At 50.5% G+C, this 13,536-nt stretch overlaps 1 pseudogene; it reads right to left on the reverse strand.

Moving 5' to 3' along the window:
- Positions 1 to 9,676: 9,676 nt before the first annotated feature.
- Positions 9,677 to 13,444, reverse strand: LOC113607437 (39S ribosomal protein L32, mitochondrial pseudogene; annotated as a pseudogene).
- Positions 13,445 to 13,536: the final 92 nt, after the last annotated feature.

Consider the following 13,536-nt stretch of genomic DNA (forward strand, 5'->3'; position numbering starts at 1 on the left):
TTGTCCCTCCACAGGGGAAAGCACTGTCAGCAGCTTGGCACGTGTTCCTCCTGAGTCTGAGTTTCCCTCAGCCCCACGGTCTCAGGAACACTGAGGGGCTGCTTTAACCACAGAATCTCTATTTCCTGGCTCTGCCCTCATCCACCTTCGAGAAGACTTCCGGTCCCTCCCCTTCCACTAACCCGAAGTGCCACAGGCCCGGGACCCTCGCAGTGGCCTCTACTTTGGACCCAGAAGCCCCTCTCTCCTCTTCCCTCACCCAGCCCTGCTCCCTGCGACACCTCATCAGGGCCTGGGGAAGGGGCGCTATATCCTGTTACTTCACCCCCGTCATTTCTCCCAGCCATCCTCCAAGGCCACGGCAGAATGGCAGAGTGGTCCAGAGCACGGGCCCTGGGATCAGACAGTCACAGGTTATGTCCCAGCTCTACCACTCATCAGGATTCCCGAGATCCTGCACGAGGTATCTGAGCCTCAGTTTTCTCATCTGAACGTTGGAGATAATATCTGCCTCAAACTGTTTGCTGTGAGAGTTAAATGAGATAATAGATGTAACACATTCTGCATTTCTAGATAATAATTATTGGCATTTTGCAGATGAGAAGACTGAGGCTCAGCGAGACCTAGGTACTTCTCAAGGTCCTGCTGGCAGGAGGTGGCAGGAACCAGGGTTCTAACCTATGCCTGTCTGGCTCCAAAGCCCACGTTGCTGACCCCACAGGGCCATCCCTTTCCTAACCTCGCTCCTACGCTCCAGAACACCTTCATATGGGTCGAAAAAAGCAAAGAAGCAAGGGAGGCAGCAGGAGAACTGTCAGGTGGCTCTAAACCTCAGACTTTTCCCAAGTCAGAGGCCTGCCGGGGCCAGGAGGGCAGCAGTCCCCTGCCATGCAGTCCCCCAGCTTCCCATTGCAGACTGGGCGTCCTGTTGCTTGTGTCTGCTCTCTGCAGGCCTCAGTTTCCCCATGTATATAACAACCCTGACAGTCTGTCATTTTGCACTTCTGTGACCTCCAACCCCGGAAGTCATCAGGGACCCAGAATTGACTGGAGGCAGGAGGCCAGCCCCGCCCCTCAGACCAGACCAGGCCCTGGTGAGGGGCTGACCCACAGTTACCTCACTCTCCCCAGGCTCCCCTGGGGCCCTGAGATGGGGCGCGGTGCTCGACAGGCCTGCTGGGTGAGGGCAGGTTTGGAAGGAGGTTTAGGAAGGGTGTGGCAGGGAGGGTGCGCCTGGCAGGCTCAGGTGAGGTCACTAGAGAGGGGGCACGCCTGCCAGCCTCCTCAGCTGTGCCAGACAGGGCCGGGCAGCTTCCGCCTCAGACCACGTCTCTGGGCTCCTCTGTGGGACCCCCATCCATCGTGAAGTGTGAGTGGAGGTGGACAAACTCCCCTCAACAACCATCCAAGGCCAGCTCACGGGACCTGCCCTGCTGGGTGGTGGGCCAGGAGGGCCTTGAGAGCTGTGAGGACAGGAGTGGGAAACCTGTGTGCAAGCTGTGAGCAAGACAGCAGGGGCCATGGAGGAAGGGGTTTGACCACAGTTGATCCAGGCAGTCAGAGAAGACTCCTTTGTGAAAGCAGGCAGAGGCCACAGGGGCCCAGATCTGGCTTGCTGTTCCCTGCCCTGCCCCTTTTCCCCTCTACAAGACGACACCCATTCTCCCTGAGTCCCAGGGGAGGAATGGTCATTGTCTCTTCTTCCTCTTCTTCTGGGATAGAGCTTAGAAGCTGCAATTTATTCCCTTCCAAAAGACCAAATATGTGGGGTAGTGGGGAGTTCCAGTCCATCTACTCCATGAAGCTCACTGTTAGAAAGTATTTCCTTTTACTAAGTTACTATCTGCCTCCCTATAGAATCCACTAGAGAGCATGTCAAGAATTTAATGTCCACTCCCAGTCTCCATCTACTCTGTAATTCTTTGCTCTGAGCCAAATACCCTCAGTTCTTTTAGTCATTCCTCCTAAGACTGGTTTCAAGACATTTTGACAGCTTGGCCTGTGTCCCCTGGAAATATTTCCATTTATCTGCATTCTTATAGTAACATGGTATCTAGAATGGGACTTGGCCTTCCAGTCCAAATCAGGCCAACATAGAGAATAGTACAGAGCAATCGCCTCCTAGACTTTGGCATGATATAGATCCCATGAGCTCTATTGTCTTGCTGGCCTGCATAGAACTTGGGCTCAGCAAACACCTCCTTGGCGATTTTGGACTCATGTGGCTGTTTAGACATGTCCTTGTTGGGTGGGTACACATAGGTCACTCAGCCTGCATGACTGTTGCCTCCAACGATTTGGAGGCCCCTCGGCCTTCCTGGGTCGGGGTTCCCTGGCAGATGACCCCCAGAGATGAAGCCCAAGGCTCGGGCAGTGGCTCTCAACAGGTCTTCACTTGTCCACTCTCTTGAGGGTCTGATGAAAAGCTCTGCATCATCTTCCCAGAAAATGTACCTTCTCAAAGAACCTACAAATGCCACCAGGACTCCCTGCAGAACATCGGGACCCCGGGTTAGGAATCCCCATGTGGAAGATGATGCCTGAAAAGTAAACTCTGAGACAGCCTCCCTGTTCTAACCATGGGGGGCTCTGGACTCCCACAAAGTAACAGCCTTTCACACCAGTGCTGTGCTTTACAGCTCACAAAGTGTGTTCACACATGTTGCCTCAGACAGACCCTGGAGTACAGATTATACTTGAACAAATAGGAGGTCAACGTCCACTGACTTGCCCAAGGTCACACAGCCAATCTGGGCAGAGCCAACACTCTCCTTCTCACATGGGGCCTCAGAGGAGCCAACACAGTCTGTCTGACGGTGGGGAAGGCACAACAGAGAAACGGCTGCACTTGGCTGCAGGGGAAATTGGTCCTGACCGCTCCTGACCGTGCCCAGCGGGCTCCTGCTGCAGCTCCAGAGAGACACACCCCGCCTGCCCCCGTGCTGAGCTGTGCTGCTAACAGCCTCCCTCCTGGCACAGCAGTGAGGGGCCAAGCTACCAGGCTGCAGCTTGTGAGAGAGGAGAGACAAGGGCAGAAACCAGACCTGGATCCTGAACCCCAGGAACCCGGGGGACAGAGAAAGAGCCCCTGGACCTGCCTCTCCCTACAGAGCAGACACCTTACTTGGCAGGAGCATATCCGAGGATAAAATGGGGCTGGAGAGGGGGTGGCAGTTGGGATATGGAGCACAACTGAGCGAATGGGGTTTACATACAGGCACCAGACTTGACTGTCTGAAGTCAGTGTTTAAGTTTTCAAGGAATTCTTGCTCCTTAAAAACCCCTTTACTTGACCCAGAAAACTCAGCCTGCAACACGCAGCTCGCTCCCTCCATGAAGCTTTCCCCAGTGTCCTGTGTAATGACGGTGCCCCTAGCAGGCTGGAGCTCTGGACTCGACATCCCACCCTGGTCCCTGGCAATAGGGGCTCAATCCATGTGTGTTCAGTAAGCGCTAGACACCAGAAATGAGACTGTCTTTTGTCTCTACCTGTTCTGTCACTTCGAACAGGGTCCCAAACCTCCATGGTCAACGAAGGCCAGCCTGCCTCATACACACACTCACCCACTTGAACTGGAAGCCAGTAATGGCCTTTAGGAACCCTCTCAAGAAGCATCTAGCAGGTTTTCCCAGGCTGGGATGGGCTGAGGGAGAAGGTTCAAGACAGAAAACTGTCATTTTTATGTCTTTCCCCAAACTGGGTTATTTTCCTTTGCTCCAAACAGCTGGCGGAGATGTGTGGGCAGAGAAAGGGTCTGGAACTTGGAGTGTCGCTCTGCAGGCATCTGGGTGGTTCTCCACCCTCAGCTGGTTTGCAGCCCGGGCTGGGGCTGGGGGTTGCTAAAGGGAAGGGCCTGGCTTGCAGTGGGTGGGTTGCTGCTCGGGCCTTTGATCATTAATCCTTATCAAAAAGAATTCATGAATTTGTGTTGGTTTTATGCCTCTGTCTCCTCCACCGGACTCTGGAGGGTGGGAACCACATTTATTCAATTCAGAATCCTCAGGGATGGGTACAATGCCAAGTATAGAGTAATGCTAAATACATGTTGAAGGCAAAAAAATAAAATAATTTTTTAAAAAAGCACCCAAACCTCCCTGCTAGTCTTATTTCTGGGGCACCCCTGCCTCTCTTAAAGGAAAGAGCTTCTTAGAGCTTCCCTATGCTGATGGGAGGAGGGACCTGTCACTGGCCTCCATTCTAGCTGGAGGTGTGGGCCCTTCTCCCCTGGGCTGCTCCTAAGACTAATTCTTTGTCTCTGTTATTTCTAGCCCCAAACGTGTCTTAGGTTTCTTGCCACCTGGCCTGACGGCCCAACCGCCCCAGCTATATCTCTGCACAGCCCCAACCAGACATGGAGATTCACCCTGGCTTCCTGATAGCTCTCACCCCTATGGCAACCACAACTATTTTTAGCAGAGCTCAGGGGCAGCCGGATGACCTCACTGCCTCATGTTTTTGACATCCTTCAGAGACCTCAGCCCTCCCAACGTTGGGTTTCACTCTCCACTGCTTTTGCTAATCCTCCAGCTGCCTGGGTTTCTTGGAGTGAGTCTTGGGCCCAGCTCAGGGAAGACCCTTTGTCCCCTCCCCACCTCCTGGCTGTAACCCCTAGCCCTAAGCATTTAGGGCCCTCAGAACCATTCGTTTTTCTCAAAGCTGTCAGAAATTCTCCATCCTTTCCTGGGTCAGAATCCCAACATCTGACTCAAGTTCTCAGTCTAACCTAAATCTTTCCCGCTGTCAGGGTTGCCAGATTTAGCAAATAAAAATACAGAATACCCAGTTAAATTTGAATTTCACATAAACAACAAATAATTTTTTAGTTCAGCATGTTTTAGGTAATATTACACTAAAAAATTATTCGTTGTATATGTGAAATTCAAATTTAACTGGGAATCCTGCATTTTATCTGGCAACCCTACCTGCTGTATTCCTTCTCAGTAGAGCAGCAGTTATTAAATGTTTTGGTCTCAGGAGCCCTTTATACTCTAAAAACTTATTGAGGACACTCAAAGAGCATTTATGTGGGTGAACTGGCGTTTATCATATTAGAAATTAAAACATAAATTAAAAAATATTTATTAATTTATTTTAAAATAAGTTTTAAAAAGTGACAGTAATAACTCATTACACATTTACATATATAAAACATTTTTACAAAAACTTGCTATATTTTCCAAAACAAACAAACAAAAAATAGTGAGAAGAGTGGCATTGTTCTACATGTTTTGCAAATGTTTTTAATATTTGGCTTAATGAAAAAGAGACAGATTCTTTTCTTTAAAATTAAAAAATTTAATTGTGGTAACAAAATACATAACATAAAATTTACCATCCGAACTGTTTTAAGCGTGTAGTTTGATTGTATTAAGTATGTTCACATTGCCGTGCAGAGTTGGATTCTTATGTCTCCTTCAGCATCCGGTCTGTTATAATATCACACACCATGAAGCTTCTGGAAAATTCCACTGTGCACTCATGAGAGAATGAAAGTAAAAAGGCAAATGATGTTTTCATATTATGATGAAAACAGTGTTGACCTTGTTTTCGTCTGAAAGGACTTGGGGAACCCCCAGGGGTCCCTGACCACACTTTGAGAGCTGGTGCTCTAGAGCAATACCAGAGACTTCAGTGCTGACCGGTAGCAGCAGCCTTGCCCCTGACATTGATTTGGGGTGGGTGTATGACACACTGCACACATAATCTAATGTGACTCCAAGCTGGTTCTTATTTCCGAGATAGGTAGTGGGGGTGGGAGGAGGCTGAGGCCGGATCTCGTCTAGTGCCTTAGCACGGATGGAAAAAATGGGTCTAGAAAGACTCGGACCCAAGGGCCCTAGGGGTGGCACACAAGTTTTGAAGTGGACCAAGCTGACTCAGAGAGATAGTTACAATTCTGCCTCATCTTGAGGCTCTGAGAGGCTCTAAAGAAGGTAAACTCCTCCAGGCAGCGAGAAAAGAATGGATGGGCTGCTGGGGACAGGGTCAAAGAACCAGTGTGCTCGCTGCCCCAACCGGCCCCAGCCATAGCTGGCAAGGAGGGAGCTAACCACCTTACTCCCCCGTCCCTCCCTGGTGTTCATCTGCTCGTTCTGACCCTCTCTCTCATTTCCTGCCACGGCTAGTGGTTGTGAGGAAGGACAGCTGGGCCCTCGCATTTCAACTGAGTGGACGCAAGTGAGACCCTGCCTTGGGGCCTAGACACCTAGAGACTTTAGTTAGTGGGGGGCTTATTCATTTACTGACCAATCTAGTGACAAAAGAGTGGGGACCCAAAACAGCCAGTGGTCCATCCCTCATCCACACAAGTGGTCCCATTACTACCAAGTCCAATAGAACATGAGCATACTACACATGTTTTGTACCAGACATACACCCTTAGCACACTCACCTCTGGGCTGTTCACGATCATCCTGTAGATGTTATTTTATAGCTTCAACTTTATTATATACAAATTCCTTGAGGGAGGGAACCATGCCTTTATTGCTTCCGTATTTTCCACAGCACCTAGAACAAAGTAAGGTCTCCATACACATTGATGGGTTTATTAGGGGATGGCTTTTCACTGATTCAACTATCAGATTCCCACTTCTAAGGCGCTGGGGCCAGGAGAGCAGGTGGAGGCCCTTTATTAAACACTTATTGAGTACCTTCTCCCACTCCTTAGTTTCTTCGGGGAGGTGTTGCTTAACAAAGCACATTGATGAGTCATCCAGTTTAATCCTTGGGGAAACAGGACTGGTGTGAGTGTACTGTGAAAGGGGCTCTCTAAGTGACTGCCCTGTGTTCTGCCTAAAGGAGGAATGTGCTAAGCCAGGAGCTTGTCTCTGGGGCAACAAATACATGTGTGGGATGTCCTCCAGAGCTGTACGGGGGAAGCGCGTCCTGAGCACGGCCACCTGGTGCGTCCTGGCTGAGAGGCTGGTACTCCACGAAGACCCTTCATGGCCACAGCGTTCCCTGCCCAGCTCCTGTGCTGCCCGAGTAACCGTCCCACTGAGTCTCGGCTTCCCCTCGTGTGAAATGGCCAACAGACGGCCAACGTGCTCATCAGCAAACCCGAGTGTCTGGTGGGTTTCACAGCAGTTCTATTTTTCATTATAAATCAGCAAATTGGCATTCTGGCTGTGTCTGTTCATCTCCTGGAGGTTTGTGAGTCTGCCCCCTAGTCTCCTGGGCCTGTTGCAAGCAAGGTTTCTGAGGAGCCACGGGAGGCCCAGACCCTGAATTGTGAAAGGATCTCAAGGGAGACCTGGCCACTGTGTGAGGTTCTGAGGAGGAGACAGCCAGCTCTCCCCAGGTGCCACCTGGTCGATGGCTTTTCCATTCACAGAGAACTGAGCACTGGGCTGGAAGGCAGAGCAAGCCAGGGGTCCCTTAATAGAGGGGGGGCTCCATGCCAGCGGCTGGTCTGCTACCAACCAGGGGCCCACCTGCTTGATGGGCACAGCCAAGGATCAGGAAGACACTGCAGGCCAGGCTGGAGGGTGATTCAGAATGCAGCCAGGGAACTTTAAAAGGTCACAGCACCCTTTCCCCGGGGTCTGGGTGAGGCATGTGGTCAGCCCTGCTGGGATAGCTGAGAGCCTGTGCTGTCCAGAGCCCGGGTCAGCACCGCCTGGAGCTGCATTCTCCTAGGAGGGGAAAGCAGTGAGGAGTAGGGAGGGGGTGGTGTTGGCTGGGCCCTCGTTTCCGCCCGGAAATGGGATTTTGGCCTCTTGGGCTGGGAAAATCCTGGCCGGCACTGTCTGTTTATCAGGGAAGCTGAGTCAGTCTCCTATCTCCTAAAAAACTGCTGTTTCTAGAATTTCATTGGTCAGTACCTCTCCCAACGCCTTCCTTTTCTCTGGGGAATTCCTTTGGGGGCGGGGGATAGTGGGGAGAAATTGGCTCTTTCCTAGAGACTGAGACCTGAAATCAGAGTTTTTGCCCATTTATGGACTTAAAGCCCCCCTCCCCAACCCTAGGATGACTCATTCTCCCAACATGACCTAAATGCCCCCAGAGGGGAAAAGGTGAAATTGAGAAGGTGGGATTAGCTGGGGGAGAGGACTGGTGCCTGGAGTGAGGAGGGAAGAGCCTGAAAAGCATGGGGAATTCTTCCGAGAAACAATCAGTGACGGGAGCATTTTAGAGCCAAAAGGAGGCAGAATAAGGGTAAGAGAGGGAGAAAGAGAAAGAGGTTTGTATCCCAGAGAGAAGCTGTGTGCCCAGTGGCATAAAATTCCTCTAAAGGCAGCTGCTCTGTAGAGGCAAGTTAAGGCTCTCACCTGGAGTCAGTTCTCAAACTTCGGTGTCATCAGAACCAATCACCAGGCCTGTTAAAAATGCAGATCCCCAGGCCCCCTGTGGGCTGCGCTCAAGCTCCCCAGTGATCTGAAGCAGGAAGCTCTGAAACACAGGAAGAGAACTGGGAATCCGGGAGCCGGCTCCTTCTCTGGGGCCTGGGATGTACAAGGCAACTCCCATCCCCTCTGCCAGTGTCAGAGGCAGAGCCCTGGCCCAAGAGTGACATTTCCCATGTTCTTATAAAACCTGTAAAAGCCTTAGAAGATGCACAGCCGTAAAGTTTCAGAGCGGGAGGGTCTTGAGAAGTCTTTTAGTACAGCCCTCTCGTACAGGAAGACTCAGTTCTACAACGGACCGTTCCTCCCCAACCCGCCCCCCAGCCTTCTCCCAAAGATGGGAGAAGCCCCGTTGTCTTCCTCAGGAGGAGAAAGCCAGTTGCAAACAGGCAGAACTGCCTCCCCAGCTCAGCAACACCCACCTCCCCCGCTGTCAAGGCTGTCAAGCTTTCACAAGCAACTGATCAGCTATACAAATAACTGCTTTCCTATTCAATAAAATCCTAGAACCTTTAGAACTCAGGGACTTCAGAGATCAACTAAGGTGATTTTCCACCCAAAGCAGAAACTCTTTCCTAGCAACAACTCCTAAATCTCTATCTCCAACTCACTTCTCTTTCCCAAATTCCAGACTCCTTATACCTCTCATCGCCGCTGGAGGTCGAAGTGCTCCCTAGCTTCCCCCACCCCCCTCCACCTGCCACCTTTCCCACTCGAATAGTGGACGCAACATCCCTCAAGTCCTGCAGGCCACCCCCACCCCCTGGCTATTCTCAGCAAGCAGCCAGAGGAATTAACAAAAAACATCCTTAGTCCGATTACACCATTCCTTTTGCTCAAAACCTCCCACTGGCTCCCCATTTCACTCAGAAAAAAACCATAACCTGTATAATGGTTCACAAGGCCCTAGGTGCTCTACTGCTCGACCCCTGCTTCCTATCTTGACCCTCTCTCTGTTACTTTCTCCTTCACTCACTCTGTTCCAGCCTCAATGGCTTTTTTTGTTTTAAAGTGCTATACAAAGGCAATTTTAATTTGCTGAAACAAACAAACAAAAAAACCAAACAGAACGAACTTTTTCTTACTGCTACATCTACCATCTTAAAAGAGCGATACCCAGAATTTAAATAACCTATTTTCAGGTGTTACTTAAACAAAAGCATTTGTGTAAGTATTCTTGTAAGAAAAACCAGTGGCAAACAAAACCAGAGCCCAGACGCATAATTCTGGCTATGAATTTTAAATTAGGTTTTATTTTTCTGTCCTGAAAATTCTGTGTACTAAAACTTCATAGTATAATAGAAACAGACACATAAATCCATTGAGCCTCTGCATAAACGAACATTTTCAGACTTTACTCCTGATGCATTCTTCAAATTACCCGCAAAAAAACTAACTGCTTATAGAGAATGCTTTAGGCTATGCTGATGATTTAAAAACAAGCACACAACCAACATAAAAACAAAGCATCTTCCTCTTTTTCAGGAGAAACGTCTTATGTGAAGTTATCCTCTCGAAACATGTTTGGTGTCAATTCTGGGTGAACCAGGATGGCCACTTCCGTTCTCTCTCAATGATCCTCTTACCCTGATCTTGCTTACCCAGACATTTGGGGGTGTCTCCCCCAAGTACAGCACCATGATCTCCATGGTAGGAGCCTTGAAAGGGGCTCCCTCTTGCTTCCCTATCTGTCCTCTGATTTCCGCTGTCTCTTTACACACCTTCTCATAGCAATAGCCACAGAGGACGTGTTTCTGTTTCAGGTGACCGCATTCAGGACAAACGTCTATATTGTTCTTAACTTTAATAAGCTTATGAGGGTTTCTTCTCCTACACCTGTTAACTTCAATGCTGCGTCTGTCTTTGGGAGCTGCCATCCAAAAGATGCTCTCCAAAAAACTGGAAATCTCCTTCCTTCCATTGGTATCATTTGCTGGTTCTGTAAATATAGCTGGACCTTGGACCGCTAATGCTGGTCCCCATTGAGGACTGGGAAAGCCTGGCCGGCTCTGCCGCAGTTTCCGCTGCAGTTGCTCCCAACAGTTCCGGAGGAGTCCCTGGGCTGCGGGGCCACGGCGGAACCATTAGCATAGGCGTGGCAGGTGCCATGTTGCTCGCCCGAAAACCTCAATGGCTGTTTTAGAACTAGCCTGACCTGCTCCCACTTAAGGCATTTCTATTGTCTGTTCCCTCCACCTGGAACACTGTTCCCTCAAATATCTATGTGGTTAGCACCTCCCTCCTTCAGGTCTTTACACAAATGCCACCTTCTCGATGAGCCCTTCTCTGATCACCCCAATTTAAAACGTTATTCCCTGTCCCCTTCCCATTCTCCTCATATGCTTATGACCTGTTAATATACTATATAATTCACCTATTTATTATATCTATTGCGTTGTCTATCTTCCTCCACTAGAATGGAAACCCCGTAAGGGTAGAGATTTTTGTCCGTTTTGTATACAAATGTATCCCCCCAACCCCAGTCTCCTCTTAAAAACGCCCAGGCTCCTCAGCTCGCCCTTTGTCCTGGCTTCATCACAGTCCAGACATGCTCTGGCTGTCAGTGAGTCTCTGGATTCTGGCTTGCAGAGCTGAGCAGAAGCTCTAGTGGGATGTGGGCGCTGTGCCATGCAGGGGACTGTTGCATCGCCATTTCCCCTTCCCACCAGCCCATCAGAAGGTCCAAGGCAGCCTGACTGGGATGGGGTCTGGGGAGAAGGGAAGGGCTCCTCCTGACATGCCTGCTGTGGGGGTCTCCCCGCTCTGCGCAGAGGAGCCTCGGTACTACCCAGTGAGGGGGTTTCCACTCAGGGACAGCCTGGATGGACTTGCCCCAGGAAAGGGCTGAGGCTAAGGTGAGAATTCTGACCAAGACTTTCTTGCCTGGGTCTCTGAAGGCCCTTTCCTGTCTCCCCAAGTTGCCCCCGGTGGTTGTCTGGGTTATTCACATTCCAGAAGCACTGATGTGGCACTAAATATTCCTAGGGCTGCAGCCTTCCCCCCTGGGGCCCAGAGTCATCTCTTTGAGCCTGCTTTCTGGAATGTTTTTGGTATGAAACATCCTGGCAAGTGAGGGGAAGCATCCTGGCAAGTGAGGGGAAGGAAACTCCGTGCAAATGGAATCCCCGAGCCTGGGTCTCTAGGGGCTGGAGTAATAGACATTCTCTTCCCACCCAGAGTCTCTTTCCCCAGCGGGCTTCCGCCACATCCATCCCCTCTCCTGCCCACCCCTCCCAGCCCCTGGCTTGGAAGAGGTTGAGCAAACAGACCTCAAAGAGGACAAAGATCTCAGGACCAAGTACCTTTGTGTCCCCACCTCTTCCTAGAAATCCGCCCCGCCAGCAGTGTTAGTAGGATGGGCTGCAGGGGCTTGGCGTCCCTTCTCTCCTCCTGTCCTGTCTCCCCACTCTAGCTTCTCCGTGTTCTCACTCACCCTTTATTTCCCAGCTCCCTTTTGGGGCTTTGGAGGTAAGGGGAAGGCATCTGGGGCAGAAGAAATTGCCATACTCCTTGTGCCTGGACAAGAGTGTGGCATGTAATAGTGTCTCAATAAGTATTTGTAGTTCCATTCACTGATATTCTCCCAACTCTCCAAACCCAATCTAGTTTAAATGAGCCCCCCCGTCGCCCACTCCGCTAAGATTTGGCATCCCTCAGACCTGGATCTGAGTTGAGTTTTCCCACCTGCTAACTAGGCAAGTTACTTTATGTTTTTGAGTCTCAATTTCTTCCTCTGTGACCCGAGAATGATAAAAATTGTGCCGAACTAACAAGGCTTTCCTGGGCATTACATAACATATCAAGTGTTTGATACATAAGCACTTAAAAAATGGTAGCCCTGTTACCTCCTAAGTTGCAATTCTTCTCTCTCATCATCCCAACTCCCCTTCAACATTCTCTGAACTAAAAATCTTTCTGTTGAATTTTACTTATTTTTATGCATGCTGGCTTGCTGTTCAGCGTGCAACCTCTCTGAGGTTAGGATCTTATGCGTTGCACCAGAAACAGAGCAATTACCTCTATCTTCCACGGAGCTAGCTTAGCACACAATAGGGCTTGATTCCTGAGTCAATGAATAAATGAACACAGTTAACTCCACATCTGAACTCTATGCTTCTTGGGTAAAGACCCTCCCTTATATTTCTCCTGTGTCTACCCACAGTCTAACCCAGAGCTCCAGCACTCAGTTGGACCTGCCTTGTTTTCAAGTGGTGGAGCCTCGGGGATGGAAGAGCTTTGAAAAGTCTCCATGAAAAGGCTGGAGGTGGGAACCCCATCACCAGGAGACGTGGAGCCTTTTCAAAATTATCAGACTGAAATACCCCATCTATAGCCTAAACGGTTTCTTGTTTACTCTCCCATCCTGATCCCATAGTTGCCTGGCCTCCCCACTTCTTCCCCAGACTCAGCAACTTTGCCAGCTCCCCAGATGCAGGGAGGGGGAGGGCAGTGCAGATGCTCCAAACCGGCAGGCACTGAAGGCCGGCAGGAGGGCAGGTGTACGGGGAGCAGACTGTTTGGGGGCCTGCGAACACCAGAGCCGGGGGAGGTATGGGGGAGGGAGCCTGCTTGAAGCTGGAGCCAGCCGGCTGCCTGCCTGCACTTTGTCCTTATCCTCCCTTTCATCCTAGCCCTCAGAGCCTGGGAGTTTCTCAATGGAGCGGGAGTCCGGGGAATGCTCTGCAGGGGGTGGAGAGGGACGGCCGACGAGGGGGGCATTCCAAGCATTCTTTACTTCCTCTAAGAGTCAGGCGGTTGGGGGGCGGAGTGGGGAGCAGCTGCCTGCACTGGAGGGAAAGGGATTTCTTTGGAGGGAGAGAATAAAGGCGGTGGAGGTGCCTACAAGCAGCAGGGGACGGAGCTAGATGGGGGAGGGATGGGAGAGGAGGGGGAAGGGTGGGGGCAGGGCTGTATAGTCTGCCAAACCCAGTTCTTTAGTGCTAAATGCAGGAGGAGCAAATTGGGACCCTTAGCCCAGGGCACCCTCCCCGCTGGGTGTTTACAAGGGCAGAACCGCTGATGGAGGTGTAACAGGGAGTCCTTTGGAGCTAAGAGCTCGGTTTTTGGTGTGTGTTTTGTTTTTATGAAGCAGGTTCTCTTTTTTCCATCTGTGAGAGCCCAAGGGAGTGTGTGTTAAGAGAAAACTCGAAGACCTGTGCCCCCACTTCCCCAAAGAGAACCACAGAAGCT

This window comes from Aethalodelphis obliquidens, unplaced genomic scaffold (assembly GCF_003676395.1).
Source record: "Aethalodelphis obliquidens isolate GAN/ISIS:26980383/991018 unplaced genomic scaffold, ASM367639v1 scaffold48, whole genome shotgun sequence".
NCBI classification, from domain to species: Eukaryota; Metazoa; Chordata; class Mammalia; order Artiodactyla; family Delphinidae; genus Aethalodelphis; species Aethalodelphis obliquidens.